We start from the raw sequence: 18,457 nt of genomic DNA on the forward strand, positions 1-18,457 counted from the left end.
AAAACCCAAAAAACAAAACATTAACCAATCAAATCTTCTTGATTCATGTACTGGTATTAGTCGGAATACATCTAGCAGTAGTCCTACTGTTTCTGTAAGTCTTTTGAAAGAGTACCAGAGGGAATACATCCACCACAAGTATTTTTCTGACTTAGAAGATTCTTTTTTTGAGGGGGGGGGGCAGTGCCGTGCAGCTTGTGGGATTTTAGTTCCCCGACCAGGGATTGAACCTGGGCCCTCGCCTGTGAAAGCGCTGAGTCCTAACCACTGGACCGCCAGGGAATTCCGGGACTTAGAAGACTCTTAGTAGTCAACCAAATACGATAATGCAATCTGTTTGTTGCACTAATATAATTGGTAACACAGCTGCCAACTCCTGTTTCAAAGGAAAAAATATATTATGTTGAAGACAGGATTTTAAATGCCCAATTTTATAACCTGGAATTTTCCATCTTTAGAACCTAGCCTCTAGAAACAAGAGAAACGCTATCTTGGGTTCCTGTTTTCCAAGGTGGTGGCATTTAGTGGAGTAATAATACAAATGAGAAATTCAAAAGGTTACAGGAACGGCTGATAGAAAAGAAGAGTCCATTTGGTGTGGGTGTCACTAGCAGTAACTTTTAGTTTTATTTTCCTTCAACACAGAGAGTCCTCTGACGAAATTCTCCACATGCTTTAGAATTTTTTTTAAAAAAAGCACACCAGGTCCCCAACCATTCTGTAAAAGGTGTCCAACAATTAGAGAATAATCATTTTAAATAACATGACCATGGGCATGGCTACTTCCTGACCCCACTTAACCATATTCAGAAATCTCTAAGAGCCTGAAAGATAAGGTATTTCTGGCTGTGGTGGACAGATTCCCTTGTTTTGATAATGTTTGAGGTCCACAATCTAAGCCTGTTTTGACGATCCATTTTTCTATTTACATTTATTGAGTGTCTGCACCATCAGTGTTTTGGGGGAAGCGTTAATCCATGTAAGTAAGTTACAAGTAGTTGTAACGCAAAGCACATGTGATGAGATATAAGGAAGACTCCAAAACACCCTGGGGGTTTAGAGAAAGGGGCATTATTGCTTGCCAGGGAACAACAGAAGAAATCTTAGAGGCAGTGGAATTTGAATGATGTGTCACAGGAATACTGAGTTTGTTTGTTTAATTTTTGTTTTATACTGGAGTGTAGTTGATTAACAATGCTGCATTAGTGTCAGATGTACAGCAAGTGATTCAGTTATACCTATACATATATCTGTTCTTTTTCAAATTCTTCTCCCATGTAGGTTATTACAGAGTATTGAGCAGAGTTCCCTGTGCTATACAGTAGGTCCTTGTTGGCTGTCTATTTTATATATAGCCGTGTGCACACGTCAATCCCAAAAGAGATGATGGGAAGAGCAGACAGCGCAGAGGAATTAGGAGAGCAAAGATGCATGGCATGTTTGGGAAATGCCAAGTAGACTGGTTTGGGGAGCACACAGGACACAAAAAGAATAAAAATTAGTTTATGGCCAGACTCATACGGATACCAGGCTAAGAAGTATGGTCTCCACGGGAAAGGCGATGGGGAGCTATTTTAAGCTGAGAGAACGTGGTGCTCCGGGAAGTTAAATCTCCCAGCACGTGTCAGATGATTTGGAAAAGCAGAGATTGGTGCAGAGCTGACAGCTAAGACACTGCATGCATCTCATGTTTAAGATCTTTTCTATTATTATTTCACTGTTATTATCATTATTATCTTTCACAGTCATTTATTCGACGCCTACCATGTACCAGGCACACTTGTCAAGCCTTGAAGATACACAAGTGATCAAGACAGAACGTAAGGGAGGATAATCTTGTTGGAGTCCTCAGATAATAAGCAAGAGTAAGGCGGAAAACTTCAGATGAATCAATTGTACTATGAAAATCAAACAAGGTATCCTTCCTTTCCGGGAACAGGGTGGGATAGGTTACTTGAAAGAGCCCTCCCACGGAAAACAACTAAAACTGCTGGGTAAAGTACATTTTTAAAAAAACCTTCTTAAGAGCTCAGATACAATAGTAAGGAATTTACTAGGTTGAAATCTGTAGGAAAGACGGGCCTGGAGAATTCAGGGAATCTTGCAGCTGCTTTTGCCCCGAGGACAAATGCAATCCGTGAGAACTTGAATTTGGGGTTTGGTGGCCTAGACGGGTAGAAGGGAAAATCCTAGCTCCTCAAACTGGGGGACTGGTAATGTGGCATCCTCGTCGCACCAAGCTCAATTAAGATATGAGTCAGTGTAAGGCTCAACCAGGAGTAAGGCTTCCCACCCCCATGATCTGAGACCTCATCTCTGCCAAAACCCTGCAGGACTTAGCCCTTCTCAAATATGCGATTCACTTTTTCTAGAAAGTTCTTCTGAACAATGAAGATCACGGAGACTATCTGAAGTGCATTACCAAGTTTCAGTTATTCAAATTCTCGTGTCTATTCAGAGCGCTTTGTGGACAGTGAAACAGAGCAGAACTGTGTGGGGCTCCTGGGCACAAAAGTCTTTTTGTGTCCCCATTTTCTTGTTTGCAGGAAATAGGCTTCATTCAGCCTCCCGGAGGGTAGGTTCAAACAGTTGCTAATCAGAGAAGGGAGGGGATTCGAGGAGCATCAAGAGACAATAGTGCAGCCTTGGGGCAGGGTCCCTCTTCCCCCTCAAGTGATACACAGAACAGTATCTTTGAGTTATTTTGCAGTTACTGAAACCCCACCAGGTGAAAGAAGTTAACTGTCTACTGCCCACAAGCGCGTGACCCCAGACGTGTCGGAACCTGAAGGTTGACGATGCAGACTCCCACTAAGGTCACCACCAACCACTCAGAATGTCCACGAACTGATCACACCCTCTTTGAACCATTACTATAAAACTCCTCACTAATCCCTCCCAGTTGGGGCACACAGTTTAGAAGGCACTAGCCCACTGTGGCACCCTTTGCCTGGCAAAGCAATAAAGCTATTCTTTTCTACTTCACCCAAAACTCTGTCTCAGAGTCAATTCAGTACCAGGGTACAGAGGCCGGATTTCGGCTGCAATAGGCAGGAGAAAAATCCACTGGAGACATTTGGTTTCCCGACCAGCATGTAAGGCTCAGAAGACCCTACTCCATCCTAACAAGTAAAACACCAAACACACCGAAAAATCAACTGCTCTGCTTAAATCTGAAAGAGAAGTGAGAATGCAGGGAAACTGCTACACTCCGCAAATTGGAAAGACACCGAGGCAGACACAGAGAATCACAACTTACCCGAGCAGAAACCCCCCAGCAAGACGCTTTCTCGGGAACCCGAGCTGGGGTGGAAAACGTGAGCTGTAATGTACGAGCTGCTGGCGCCTCGGTGAAGAGGAGTCTCAGGGATGAAAACTCCTGGGACACCCAGTCATCCGGGGGCCTCCACGCATTGGGGAGTTTTAGTCCCCAGAGCTCTACCCGGTTCTCCTCGTGAATATCAGAGAAAAGTTCCCAGCGCTGCTTCTGGCTGGAGGAGGTAGAAAGGAATGAGGTTGAAATACACCTGGAGCCCTCTGTTCTTTTTAACAAGGCCTGCCCTCAGGGGAAACTAGGTAACCAGAGCCTGACCTAGTGGGTTGCGATCACAGCCTAATCAACCTGGGGAAGGGAAATACCCACCTCCAGCCCTCTTGAGCGATAAAACTGAGAAGCACCTGTGAAGTTCACAGGCTAGAGGCACAGCCTCAGAAAAGTCGATTGGAAAATGCATCTTCCTGGTCATGAAGAGAGAACCAAGTCCCCCCATTAGACTCTGCGGCGATCACGGAATTGGGTTGGGAGTGGGGTGGGAATGAACAGTCGATATTTACATGATATGAAAGCCAAAGCCAGGAAGTGAAACCAGCAAACCCAGTGCGCTGTCCCGAAGGACGTGTGGTGTTAAATCATAGGAGCATCTTAACACCGCGGACCTAACACCGCGGCACCGTCCAGACCTGGGGGCAGCGCCTTCCTTCTGGGCGTGACCAGGCAGCACAGCATCACGAGAGGCGGCCAGACTGGAGGGGTGGCCACCCGCCCAACCCCCCGCCACATTTATTCGTGCTGGAACGTCACCACACCTTCAGCACAGGCAGAGAGAATCAAGGGTCCAGTCAGATGCTTTCCCACCTGCTGGTCGTTAGCTACTTAATAAAGTGGAGGAGAAAAGCAGTTCCGGGGCCTATTTTCTGAGCTATTCAGTACACTAGCTTACTGGCTGCCAGCACACATTACAAATGTTTACACTGTTTACTCAATTTAGCCTTTCTAATTCGCGAATAGATAAAAGGATTTTAAAAACTGGCTCTTACATAATAGTAAAATTGATTGGCACTTGTTAGGTAGTTTACACTTAGTAAGCATTACAAAAAACAAAACAAAACAAAAAACCTACATACTCTGCAAGGGGCACATCATTTTGTCCACGGTATAAAAGAAACTCAGTGGGGGAAAAGGGGCTTCATGGGATCCTTGTAGAGCACCCCGTCTTCCTAACAGCACCCTCCTCGTTCTCTAGTGTAATTGTTGTAATTAAGGTCCATCTCCCCTGCACACCATAAGCTCCATGAGTTCAGGAACCATGTGAGACTTGTTCACACCTGTGCCTGCAGGGTTAAGCGAGGTATATACGTATCGGGGTGTTGGGTAAACATTGGTTGAATGGAAGAACAAATGAAGAAAAGGAAATTGAGCCCAAGGAAACAATTTGGGGGGGTAGAGATAGTTTGGTAAAGTCCTTTTTTGGGGGGAAACATCCTGGCACAATCCCTTAGCATCTCCGGGAGGTTGTAAACTGCTGATAATGGAAGCAGATCTGAAGAGCACCAAGTGCCCTCGGTTATACTAACTCACAAGTTCATGGAACAAAGTTTGCTTTAGGGTTGAGGACCTCCCGGTGGCCTCCCTCTTTCTCTCTGGTCCCAGGCACTTTGGACATCAGTGCAGACACGGCCAAGTCCAAGAACCACAGCACGCACAGCCCATCCTGGAAATGGCCCAGAAGCAGCATCGAGAAACCCCGACCATGAAGACGTGAAACTCTTAAGGGGCGGGGCCGCGAGTCCCGAGGAACACGCGCTTTGCCGAGAAGCACAACACGGGCCTGAGGAAGATGCAGGCCAACAAGGCCAAGGTCATGAGGGCAGGCGCTGAGGCTGTCAGGCGCTTGTAAAGCCCAAGGAGGCCAAGCTCCAGATCCCAAAAGGCATCAACCACAAGCTCAATCAACTTCCCTACCTTGCCCACCCCAAGCTCGGGCAGCATGCTTGTGCCTGCATCGGGGCTCAGGCTCTGCTGGAAAAGTGAAAGACCAAGGCTCAAACCAAGACCGGACTGCAGCTCCAGCTCCAGCTCCAGCTCCAGCTCCTGCTCCAGCTCCTGCTCCTGCTCCTGCTCCTGCTCAGCTCCTGCTCCAGCTCCTGCTCCTGCTCCAGCTCCTGCTCCTGCTCCTGCTCCTGCTCCAGCTCCTGCTCCAGCTCCTCCACCAGCTCCAGCTCCTGCTCCTGCTCCTGCTCAGCTCCAGCTCCAGCTCCTCCTCCAGCTCCTGCTCCTGCTCCAGCTCCTGCTCCTGCTCCTGCTCCAGCTCCAGCTCCTGCTCCAGCTCCAGCTCCTGCTCCAGCTCCTGCTCCAGCTCCTGCTCCTGCTCCAGCTCCTGCTCCAGCTCCAGCTCCTGCTCCTGCTCCAGCTCCTGCTCCAGCTCCTGCTCCTGCTCCAGCTCCTCCTCCAGCTTCTGCTCCTGCTCCAGCTCCCAAAGGTGTCCAGAGCCCTACCAAGGCTCAGAGCAGAGGTGTTTTCTGCCACTGTGAGCATGGAAGGACTGGTTTGATCCCTGGGCTGCTGAGGGGGCTGGTCTTCTCCTGTGCTATTAGTATAAATAAACATGAGGCAGGATCGGTTTAAAAATAAAAAAGAGGATGGCAGGCCCCTGCTGCTGGGCGGTATGTAGCAAGGATGTGTTCTGACTGTTTTCATCTGCATCCCACCCTGTCACATCTGGTAAAGTACCATCCTGTGCAAGGTTGTATGTTTTAAATAAACAATTTCCCTGTATTTAGAGTATCGTTATTGTTACTTCTGTTGTTTTCCCCTAGAGAAAGAAGGTATTATGGTTTTCTGGTCTGTCTCCCACTCCTGCCTTCCCAGTTCATCAAATCTAAAAAACAAAAGAGGCTTTCATTCAATCACTGTTTATAGTGGGATTGGGTTCCCAAATGAACATGTCAGGCCAAAGTCATAAATAGTCAGAACTACACTAGAAAATCTTTTAAGTTGCCCATAAATTAGTGTTCTCTCCTCTCTTAGCCTAACAGCCAGTCCTGCCTTTGGCATTGGAAGGGATCATTGTGTCTTCTGTTGACACCAGAAGAAGTAGTTGCCTTGCGTTTGGGGTCCATGACATAGAATCACACTCAGGAAAAACGCTCGCACCTTTAAAGGGTCAAGCAGGTGCGAATGGGCAGTAACGTGCTTCTCATCTCCCACCACGCAGGGTGGCTGCTCAGTGAGGGGCAGACTCACCAGGACTGCATGTGTCCTCCCTCCCCACCCCTCCCTCCCCGAGAAAATACGTCACCTCTTCCAGGAGCTGGTCCCTGTGCTAGGCCAGGGGACACAAAGAAAATGTACTGTCCTCACCCTTGAGGAGTCCACAACCTAGTGAGGTCACAGCCATGAACCAAAACTGCATTACAACGGATGAGGTGCAAAGAGAGACGTGCGAAAATGGTGCAGAGTAACCAGCTGGGTGGGGCTGGGGAGCTGCCCTAAAGAGCTGGCCTTTGACCTGGGTCTCAAGGGTTGACTTTGGCTTCTCTAGAAGAGGAGGAAAGCCTGGAAGGCACAGCGCATCCCAGTCACGGCAAGAGGTGGGGGAAGAGGGATCCAGGCAGAAGATGAAGATGGAAAATACCCTGGGGGCCATACTGCACTTAGTACCAGCGCATCCCCTGAGAAAAATACCGCCAGAATTGACCAGCTCCCCCCCTCTGTACACCAGCCAGGGGAGCAGAGAATACTGAGCCTCCGGAACCCTTCCTCTGCAGGCAGCTACTGTGAGTAAAGGAAAAGACCACAGTAAACGTCTTCTCCAGACCCACCTCCCGGACAACCGCCTCTGGACGGAGTAACTGACAAGCATGGCCAGGGCCACGGGGTTCCCATCCCTCTGCCTGATCTTGTCTTCCTTTCAGCGACCTTGCTTGGGGGTGAGAAGCACAGCAGGGGCTTGACCTTTGAAAACGCCGGAAGCCTCTATATCTATTCGTCTCTCCTTAGCTGGACACCCTTCACGCTCAGACCCCAGCCATGGCCGCCCTGGCAGGTAAGAATCTCAGGCTCAATATAGTTCATGGCGTGGGAACTTGATCTAGACCAACATGTGATCTCCAGCCAGTAGGGATTTGGCAAGATCCCAGGAGAGAAAGAAATTTGTATTCTAAGCTGAAGCTAATCGTTCAGTATTATGTTGCACTTCCCTGTGACAGGCGCCCGTGTTCATGCTTGAGGCAAGATACAGCCTGAGTTAGAGCCAGTGTTAAAAGGAAGCAGGCCTGTGACATTTACAAGAAAGGTGAAAACCAAGGTTCCACAAAGAGGGGGGTGGGATCAGACACAAAGCTATTTTCTGACTCTGAGAATGTTCCAGGGAATCCTCGTGATGCCACGCCCTGCGAAATTAACGCTTCCTTTTCTTCATCCTCACAGTTGAGCCTTGTGCAAGGTCAATTGATGTCAACACTTCTCTGTCACAGGCAAATGTACAAATTCCCAGGAAAAATATTTGAGTATGTTAAAATCTTTGGGAAACATACAGAAAGAGTAAGAGAAGGGTGAGACAAAATGCTACCCCCTCCTCAGAACTGTTAAACAAGATTCAGGAAGAGATTTCAAAGAAAAATGTTCAAAACATCTGGTTCTTATCTGAAATATAATTAGAAATGTATCTTAACATACAAGGCATTTTTAAAAGCCGAGAGGAAGGACATTTCTGGGTGACCAAATGTCTTGGATGATGTCATAATCATGGCATGAAGAGGAATACCAAAGACTCTTTGGCAATATTTTGAGAGATGTGCTTTTTGTATTGTTTTGTTGTTTTTATGAAAAGTTGTTTACCAATGAAATAAGAAGGCAGAGAATGAGACTTTATCAAACGTCCTTTGGAATCAAGGGATTCCTAAACCTAGGTGGTATAAAGAGAGAAGGTGGTAGATGAGATATGGTTTCAAAATGCTAATCAGTAGATGTTTTGAGACGGTTTCTTTGCATTCTCTGCCACTTCCCACTCCTGTTCGTTTTTATTTGGTCCATTTTCCACTCTGAGAATAATAGAGAAAAAGGAGCATGCATTTGGTTAGAGAACAGCAGAAGGATATAAATGGCTGTTGTCTGGCTCGTGGTCCCAGCTCGCTCACCTGGCTCTCCTTGGCCAACTTTTGAAGTCCTGGCGTCCAGACCTATTGCATTAGAACCCCTGGGGGCCAGACCCAGGGAACAGAATGTGCTTTTTTAAAAAAACAAAACCAAAAAACTCCCCAGATGATGCCGACTGTGCAGCTAGGTTGGGAACCACTGTCATCAACTCTGCAACATCATGAGTGAGAGACGCCCTCCCCGCTCCCGCCAGCAGCCAAGTATTCCCCAGGCTTTTGTACTCACAGACCGGGAACGTTTCAAAACGCACTTGGGGGAACCATATAGATTTTCGTTTGTCAGGATTGTAAAAACAACAGTTACCATTGACTATCATGATCATTTCACGAAATACAGGACACATTAATATCAAAATGGCAGAAATGACATAGTCTCAGAGTATTAAAAATCTGATTACATATGTATTTACACACATACCTATGTACCTGCACACTTGTATATGTTTACATGTATATTTCATCATATTTCTTTCTCCCTTTTACTAAGAAGAGTTCTTCTTGGACTGCCTGGCTTTGGGACCAACTTGCATCCTATCTGCAACACCCCTTCCAAGAAACTGACACCAAAATGAGCATTTACTATATGCCAAGCCCTTATTGGTTTACATACATGAAATCGTTTAGTTCTCACAACCCTAAAAAATAGGTACTGTTATTATATTCATTTTTCAGATAAAGAAATAATCACAGCAGGTGAAGCCGTTTGCTCTGGGTCACACAGTAAGTGACAGAGCCTGATTTTGAACCCAGGCAATCAGATTTCAGAGCCCCACATTCTCAACCTCTTTACCGTGCAAGTAGCTATCTGTTCATGTATTATATTATTCAGCAAACACTTATTAAGCAACTACTATGTGCTAGGCAGCATGATGAACCCCAGGGATACAGAGCTTAAGGAGGGTGAAATCTAGGCCCTTGGAACATAGGCGTGTTGGGGACACATTTATTCCTACTCCTTGTGTTTCCCCAGAAGAGTGGGCCTTCCCACTTGACTTTCCAGGAAGGAAATGAAGGAGGAACCCATCTGACTTCTCTCTGTCCCCCAACTCACTCCTGGGAAGGAGTGGCTGGTGATGGTTTACCAGATGAACCAGGAAGAAGAAACCTGGTTGGCCAAGCAGTGAGTTTCCCAGGCCAGGCTCTCCTCCGGGGGGGACAGATGATTTGCATTGTTCTGAGGCTGCTGATGACCTGACTAAAGGGAAGTCTGACTAATTCACTGCCACCCTGGAAGCCCTACTGGCCACTCGGCTACAGAGGAGCCTGGCCCAAAGCCCAGTTCCTGCCGCAGCTGGACCTGTGGGCACTGGAGCAGCACCTGGGAGTGACTAAGGGTTTGTCTCCCAGTGAAAAATGGTCATCAAGTAGAACGTAGTTTGTACTGGAGGGATCTGCGCTGAAAACACGTGACTGGGCATCTGCACCAACATCCTCACATCCACAAGGGCCGCCAAAGGCCAAGGGTCTTGTGTATAATGCACAAGTGCCTGCAAAGGTAAACCAGGAGGCTGGGGAGCCCGGAGGAGGGGTTTCCAACCCAGACTGGGGGATGGGGCACATGAACGGAGCCCTGAAGGACCACACGCATTTTAGACTTTGAGCAGTGGGGTGGGGGATGGAAAGACACCAGGCAGGGGTGAGAGCAAATGCAGAGGCAGGAGAGGACATGGCATACCATTCAGAATGACCAGAGCATCCGCGGCAGAGAGGTAAGAAGTGAGCCTGGAGGGAGAGGCAGGGATGGAATTGTGAAAAGCCTTGACCTCCACGCCGAGGCCTTGTGGATTTCACCCTGAAGGCAACCAGGAGCTTGCAAAGGGTTTTAAGCCGCAGGGACATGATGATCACTTTCGGTAAGATTTCTCCAACAAGAGTGAGGTGAACTGGGGACCAGAGGACCTCCTGGGAAGCTGGGACAGTGGCCGGGCCAAAAATGATGAGGTCTGGAAAGAAGGGAGATGGCTGTGAGGCTGTGGAGGAGATTACAGAGATGTCGTGGATCATAGTGACTGATGAGCTACGGCAATCGGGGGAAAAGGAGACCTCTGCTTTCTGGCTTAGGGACTGAGGGTGCATAGCTGCAATTCCCAAGATACGGAACACGAGATCAGGAAGAGGATGACAGTTCCACCGCGGCCAGGTGCATTCTGAGGTGCCCATGATGGGAGCTCTTGTCATGCTCTGTGGGGGCCCACAAGACTCTCCCACAATCGCCAGTGGCACCCATGAGGCTGTGCTGCCGTCCTGTCTTATGGCCTGGAATCCCGTCCGCTTGCTCTGGGCACTGACAGAGCATCCCCACCGGCTGCCAGGCGTGGTTTTGGCTTCCGCCTGCCTGGGAGTCACCAGAGGCCCCTCCTGAGCTCATTCTTCCTCTGACTTAGGGAGGGAGAATACTTCCTCCTTCATCTCCACAGCAACTGGTTCTACCAGTTTTCCGGAGCATTTCTTCCTCTTCCGCTCCAGCTGAAAGCTTTCTTGATCAAATCACTTAGCTTCCTGGCAAACTCGCCCTTCCCTTCCTCGTGCGAGACACCCCAACCCCGCCAAGAAGCCACAGTCCTGCTCTCTTAAATCATGCTCCCTGCTGATCGATCTGTCTCATGGGGATGCATTCGGAGTCAGCCCTGCCCGGGGCCGGCAGATTTCCATCAAACATCTCAGTGGGTCTGCTCTATTCTTAGGTCTGCCCTGACAGAAGGCACACAGTTTAACGGGAAGTTCAGGTGAGTAGGGCTAACCTGGGGTCAACAGAAGTGCTTGGGGCCACGCCAGTGCGGCGTTAGAGCAACTCCAAGAATCTCCCCAGTGCCCCGACTCAGACCCAGCTTTGACCAAGAAAGAGTCTTCAGGACCGTCCAGCTCCCCACCCTCTACCCTCCAGGACTGGGCCGAGTTTGCGAGAAGATGGCTGGATTCTGGGTCAATCTGAAGGTCACAGAAGAAGCTTATTTTTGTACACGATAGAGAAGGTAAGTTCAGGACTGAATTTGATCTCAAATTTCCTCCTGGACCAAGCAGCTCGAGGAACTTGCCTACGTGGTTGATTGGTGTTGGTGAGGCCAGCATGGAGGAGGCCTCCGGACTGCCTCCTGGGCGCCTGGCTGCCCAGCTCCGTCTTCTATAACTTCATACTTTCCCATCCAGAAGGCTTCATGTTGGTGTGACTTGGAGTTCAAACATGGCTTGATTATAGATGGAGCCCTGGGAATGAAACGGAGTTGCTATAGGAGAGCTGGCACGCAGAACCCAGACAAAGACAAGTGGCCCTACTGCCAAAATACAAAACTATCACTCTATCAGCACTGCTGCTCTGGTGAGGCCGACAGCCCGGCCAAGGGAATTACCCCAGCGTAGTAACTTTCAACTCCGATCCAACTTTTCTTCCACCCCCCTCTGGGGGTGTGATGTCATGGGAGGGGTTCTGGATTGGGAAATTTTCTGGGTGCCTGTTCTCTCCCTCTTTTTTTAAAATGATTTTCAGTACTCACAATTTAGTAGATATGTGTCAGCTATCTTCTCATTTCCAGATTTTGCTTTTTTTTGTTTTTTTTCCTGAACCAAACGAACCTAGTAAAAAAAAGTCCTTTGGGGTTGAATTAAATCTTTTAGGGAGAAAGTTGAAGTAAAACTAAACATTCCTGACTAGACAATATTTATTAGATTTCTCAAAATGCTTTCGATAACATACATACAAATGATGTGTATGAAGATATGAAATAATATACAACTCTTGGACAGAAGAGTAGAGGAAAACAATGCAAAGATTGGAGGCAGATGAGTTCTTCTGGCTTGGAGAGAGCCTTTGAACCTACATGCTTATCTCATACGGTTTCTCTTATCTACTGCCCTGCGCCAAACCACACCTGGCCCCTGTGGTTCCTCTGCCCCACGCCATAGGGTCCTTCGGGCAGGTTGTTTAACCTCTTTGGGCCTCAGTTTTCCCATCTAAAAATATTAGATTAAAAAAGAGATCTAAGGGGCTTCCCTGGTGGCGCAGTGGTTGAGAGTCCGCCTGCCGATGCAGGGGACACGGGTTTGTGCCCCGGTCTGGGAAGATCCCACATGCCGCGGAGCGGCTGGGCCCGTGAGCCATGGCCGCTGAGCCTGCGCGTCCGGAGCCCGTGCTTCGCAACGGGAGAGGCCACAACAGTGAGAGGCCCGCGTACCGCAAAAAAAAAAAAAAAAAAAAGAGAGATCTAAGGAGATTAAATGAGCAAACACAGGTGATAACTCTTGCATTTAGTACAAAGCAGTCAAATTAGAATTTTTGGTAGAGCTTGCTTCAAAGCACTGTCGACCTTTCATATATTAATTTAAGTGTTTCCTGTTGATTAGCATTCGCTGCGTTCATCCAGCAGGCAGTTCTCAGCATCACTATGGCGTGAAGGCGCCATCTTGTTCAGTGGCTTTGTCTGTGTTTTTCTCTCTCTGGTATTTTCTGTGACCCCCCCCTGCAATCCAATCAGACGATACTAAGAGGCTCTGTTTTCACCGTCCTCAGCGTCGAGAGGGTAGAGCAGAAATGTAGAGAGAACAAATAAAGCCACATGCAGCTTTTGTATTTCAAAATAGATCTTGAGTCTCATAGCAGAGATGAGATAAAAGAAAAAGGTTTTGAGTCTCAACAAAAACAAGATCTTGAAGGACTGAGGGCATAGAGCATTTGTACCATAAATGACGTAGTTAGGAGAATGAATAATCAGATGCGAATGGGTTTTTGCACTCCAAAGGAATCATCCAGACCAGATATGGGGGGGCAGGGGGAAGACATCAGAGGGAGGGGAGAGGCAGGGGAAGAAAGAGTCCCTACGTATGTCAGGGGACTGTAGATACAGACGTCCTTCCACATCGAGGATACTGGGTTTGGTGGTGAGGCTCTCTCATGCTGGTAGGGTAGGGCAGCAGTAAGGTAGAAACAGCAGCCTGGCCAGCCTGCATGGATAAGATTTAAGACAGCCCCACCAAGTGTCCTCCAGCCCTAGTGTGTCGCATCCAAATATGTCCCATCTCTCCTTCCTGGAGAGAGGCAAAGAGATAACTGGGAGAATCAGTAACCCTGCATATGAGGGCTAAGCATGACCCACATGGACCCACTAACAGAGACCAGAAGAAACATGATTATCGCGGCCAATGCCAACGTTGGGAGATGACAACAACCAGGGACCTTGTGGAAGAGGGAGCATCTTGGTAGATGCCAGCATGAGGAGATGAGGATAACCAGGGGTCTGATTCCTTGAAGGCGTGGCATGTTAGCACCCTTGAACTCAGACCTATCCCCAGGTACATGGGGAGGGAGGGAACACTGAATCGATCAAGAAAATCCTGGGGCTTCCCCAGTGGCGCAGTGGTTAAGAGTCCACCTGCCGATGCAGGGGACACGGGTTCAAGCCCTGGTCCGGGAAGGTCCCACATGCCACGGAGCAACTAAGCCCGTGCGCCACAACTACTGAGCCTGCGCTCTAGAGTCCGTGCTCCGCAACAGGAGAAGCCACCACAATGAGAAGCCCGCGCATCGCAACGAAGAGTAGCCCCCGCTCGCTGCAACTAGAGAAAGCCCGCGCGCAGCAACGAAGAGCCAACGCGGCCAGAAAGAAAGAAAGGAAGGGAGGGAGGAAAGAAGAAAGAAAGAAAGGAAATCCCAACTCAGTTTACTCTGAAGTGATTACATTTTTGCCACCAACAGAATAGGGGTGCAAGAAACAAAATTAAATTTAGTCTAAAATATTAAGTTATACAGACAGCTTTGCATCTCTGAGTTTTTGAACTGAAACTCCCATTCAATGGTCAGGTGATGGCCCTGGGACTACTGATGACCTTAAGAAAACTGAAGGTCAAATGAGCTTAAATGTACCCTAAGGCTAATGTTGGAGCAGCCACTGGGTTCCCCCCCCCCCCCCCGGCCAGGTCCCAAGGCCAGAGTCAGGGTTCAGCCTTCCAAAGCTTCCTTTCCCTCCAGATCCCCTCCCATCCCACCCTCCATGCACATATTCTCAGCCTCCTGTTCTCATCCCTGATAAAAGATATAAACAGAAACAAAAAAAAAGAGAACCATATGAGATGGGGAAAAAAGTACAGTACCTGAGAAGAGGGAGGGTAGAGGGACAGAAATGGAAATACAAAGAGGGAGAAAATAGAGGGATAGCATTTCAACTCTGCATGGACGCTGCTGCCGTGACTGCAAGGAAGGCAGCTATTACCTTTTCTTAAGGGGAGTCGCTCTCCTCTTGGTGAAAGGATGAAACTCTAAAATAATAATAATGAGAGCTACCTTGATTAATAACTGCTCTGCGCTGTGCATATCCATACACATACGTATAGAGAAATGTAGAGAAATGTATGGAGTATAAAGTTCAATAATTACGGAGTAAAGATCCTTAATGTCTTAAGAGACAATGTCAGCCAAAAAGAATACTCTTGTTGGGGTAAAGAGGTATTTCCTCATGGGCGCGCACACACACACACACACACACACACACACACACACGTGTGTTGTACTGTGTATTAACGTGATTTACTTGCTTGGTTAATTTGAAAGTAAATACACACACACAAAATATGCATGTACGTTACATCGTAGATGAAAGTGATTTACTCGCTTGGGTAATTTGAAAGTAACCTTGTGACACTCCCTGGGGTAAGATGCAAAATCGGACCATAGGATGAGTGGAAATCTGGAACCCGTTCACTTTAGCTCTTCAGCATAACCTCCGGCACCATAAATTCTGCTGCTTTCTAAAGAGAGCGGTGGTGATAAGACGTCTTCCTCGACAGAGGCTAGAGCCCTCTGATTCTCTTCCTCTGGATTTGTTACCCTCTGTGTGCCTGTGTCTTAATTCCCCTGCTGGGTTGCTAGCTCCTTTTCTTTCTCCTCGTGTCCCTCCCTGACGCTGCTCTGAGACCTGGGGTGTAAGGAAGGCTCAGTAGATACTACTTGGTGGGTCGATTGCCAGCTGGGCGAGGCGACTTCCTTCAAAGCCAAGAGGATGACTTGTCTTGACACCTTATACCTTGGGGGTGAAAGGCAAGCCAAAGACTGATTTAAAATGTAGGTCTGGCTGTCGGAGCAGACCAAGGTGTGGAGAGTCCAACTGTGTGGTCAGACCGCCACAAGGGCCCCCCTGCCTTGATTCCTTGGTACGTGAAGGCCTGGCCGTGTCCTCCTTTGAGAAGAGAACAGAGCCGTCGCTGAGGGTGTGAAGTTCACATGTGATTTTTCTGTTGGATCAGTCACCTCAGATTCCTGTATTGCTTGCCCCCGCCCTTTCTCTGTGTCTCTTTCTGTCTCTCTTTCTCTGTCTCTCCCAACGTACACCGAGTTCATTTGGGGCATGTAAAAAGGAAGAAAAGGTATGGCAGTTCCTATGAGAATGCCCCCTCCCAACTGAGCAGTTATTTTATTCAAAAGTGGAAAGATTCTTGTTTTTGAAGCAGGGTCCTTTCTACCTGAAATGTCTCTTCTCCCCCCACCTCCCTCCCCTATACATCTCTATGGCATTCCTTAATTCTGGGAATGCCACGGTTGTACGCCATTCCTGTATCCTCTATTAAAATATAAATACACTCCTTCAGATAGCCCATTCAAACAATGGTAGCAACCATTCACACTTTAGTATGCGTGAGTTTATCGTTACTCTACTGTTTCTAGATTTCACTAGAAAAGGAGCAGAAGGGACTTCCCTGGTGGCGCAGTGGTTAAGAATCCACCTGCCAATGCGGAGGACATGGGTTCGATCCCTGGTCCGGGAAGATCCCACATGCTGCGGGGCAACCAAGCCCGTGTGCCACAACTACTGAAGCCCACGTGCCTAGAGCCCGAGCTCCGCAACAAGAGAAGCCACCGCAATGAGAAGCCTGTGCACCGCAATGAAGAGTAGCCCCTGCTCTCCGCAACTAGAGAAAGCCTGCACGCAGCAACGGAGACCCAACGCAGCCAAAAATAAATAAATAACTTAAAAAAAAAAAAAAAAGAAAAGAAAAGAAGCAGAAGAAAGCATGGGCCCTGGGAAATGGGAGGCTAGAAAGAGATGTGGCTTTAGGGGAAGGAGAATTGGAGAAAAAAATGAAGCAAAAAGGTGAGGCTGAAAATACCAAAGAGAAAATTTTCTTCTTTCTGATTTTTCCCCAATGTCCTCCCCGCCCGTCTCTCCCTCCGATGTTGCTCCTTTTCTTTGTGTGTACATGTAGGGTACTCCTGTGTGTACCCACAGGTGCACCAACATGATTTCCACAGTGCACAACGGTAACTGATCCTTTGAAACCCCTTCACCATTTGGCATGGAAACCATAGAAAACCTCCATTTTGAGCCAAATACCTTTCATTCTTTCATTCTCACAAATATTGATTTAATGGTGCTCTGGGCATCAGTGTTACAGAAATGAACAAGACAGATCAATGTTTTTTACCTGTACTGTAATGAACATGTGTGTGCCCTTTGTCTAATTAGACTGGGCTTGGGAAGAAAAAAGACATAAACGTGGCTGTTTGGCTTAGGTTGGTGGGAACGTGTGTGTGTGTGTGTGTGTGTGTGTGTTTGCATGTGTGAGACATTGAAGGTAAAGGAAATCAGTGAGTCTATTTCTATATTTATTTCTAATCATTCTGAAAGTTCAGATTACCTTGAATCAATGCCTTAATTGCTCATGCTGCAATTCAAGCCATTATCTCCTTTTCTTAAGGTCATAATGTTGTAAATAGAGAATAAATTCCTAGTTTTAAATGCCAAAAGTTTAATAACAAAAAGCAGAGAAAAATAAAAGTATACTCCAATATATGCTTTTTATTTACTTAGTAAGTTTCACTTAAAAGAGACCGTGTTAATATTTCTTTGGGGGATTTTTTCTGCAAAGGATGTACTTACTGGCATTCTTAAAAATGACCCATTCAAATCTAGACTGAAGGTAGATTCTACTGTCAGCATAGTCATCCTTTACCGCCAGAAGGCCCTTGATATAACACAAAACTTTAAGCGGCATCTTTCTCAAGCATCTTTTTGCTAACTGAATGCTGCCCTTGAACTTGCTTGAACGGTAACCGCCGAGAAGCTCCCCTTTCCTGGCTCACCAGACAGATAGGAAGGAGGTCAGTCCCTGGCGAATCAGGGCTGTTTGTTCTGCCCCGTGCAGACAAAACCCTCAGTGTTCCCACCCAGGACTGGCTGTGTTGCTCGTGGGACGCAAAATAAAAATGACAGGCCCCTGGTTCAGACTTTCAAGGAGGTGACAGCAGAGCATTAAACCAAGTGCAGGCGCTTCTGAGTGCGGGACTCTGGGCAAATGCAGTCTGCCTGCCCTGCACCCACCCAGAGAGAGACACAGCTTGGAGAGGCCCTGGCCACCTTCTCCTCCTTACTCCCCACCCCCAGCTCTGCAGCACTTCTGCTCTCTCCTAGGCTCTGGCTCCACTCTCCTTGTCCCAGTGCATCCTTCTCCTACTTGAGCAATGTCCCTCTCTCAGCCTCCACCCCCTCCTCTCTCTCTTCCTTTCTTCCGAACTCCAGCATTTTCATCCTTCTAGATATGGCCTAGACAATCTCTAGATGCAGCTCCAAGGCCTCTTCCAAGATTAGTTCTAGCCTCAGATCCATGTGTGTCTTTCAAAACTTCCCCATTATTTCTGGGTCTTCCTCTCTTTGGTGCCCAAACAGGTTTTAATGACCAAGTCCTAACGTGTCACGCGTGTGTGATGAGGCGGGCACACAGAGGTGGGATGCAGGGTGTAATCTGGGCCTCGTTACAGGGCCAGGAAAGAATCAAAGGATGAAACGATGGTCCAACACGATCCTGGACCCACAAGACAGGGAACCACGAGGATGAAGGTGTAAACAATGGGCCCGGGAACAAGTGTTTCCCCACAGCGCCATGCACACCAGAGCTGTGAACTTCCTCTGACACATGTTCTAAAGGAAGAGGAAATGTTCAACGCATATCCCAGATCACCTCTGTGGAAACCGCTTTCAGATGGTTCTCGTCTAGTGACATGACTCACAAAACAGTCTTTATTCATTGACCCTTTCTTCAG

At 47.8% G+C, this 18,457-nt stretch overlaps 1 long non-coding RNA gene across 1 annotated transcript; it reads left to right on the forward strand.

Annotated features, from left to right (window-relative positions):
* Positions 1 to 10,939: 10,939 nt before the first annotated feature.
* LOC141277014 (uncharacterized) lies at positions 10,940 to 16,510 on the forward strand. Its single transcript, XR_012327541.1, has 2 exons — positions 10,940 to 11,408; positions 16,085 to 16,510. It is a non-coding gene; the product is annotated as an uncharacterized lncRNA (long non-coding RNA).
* The last annotated feature ends 1,947 nt before the right edge of the window (positions 16,511 to 18,457 follow it).

Source organism: Tursiops truncatus, chromosome 18, assembly GCF_011762595.2.
Source record: "Tursiops truncatus isolate mTurTru1 chromosome 18, mTurTru1.mat.Y, whole genome shotgun sequence".
In the NCBI taxonomy this organism is placed as follows: Eukaryota; Metazoa; Chordata; class Mammalia; order Artiodactyla; family Delphinidae; genus Tursiops; species Tursiops truncatus.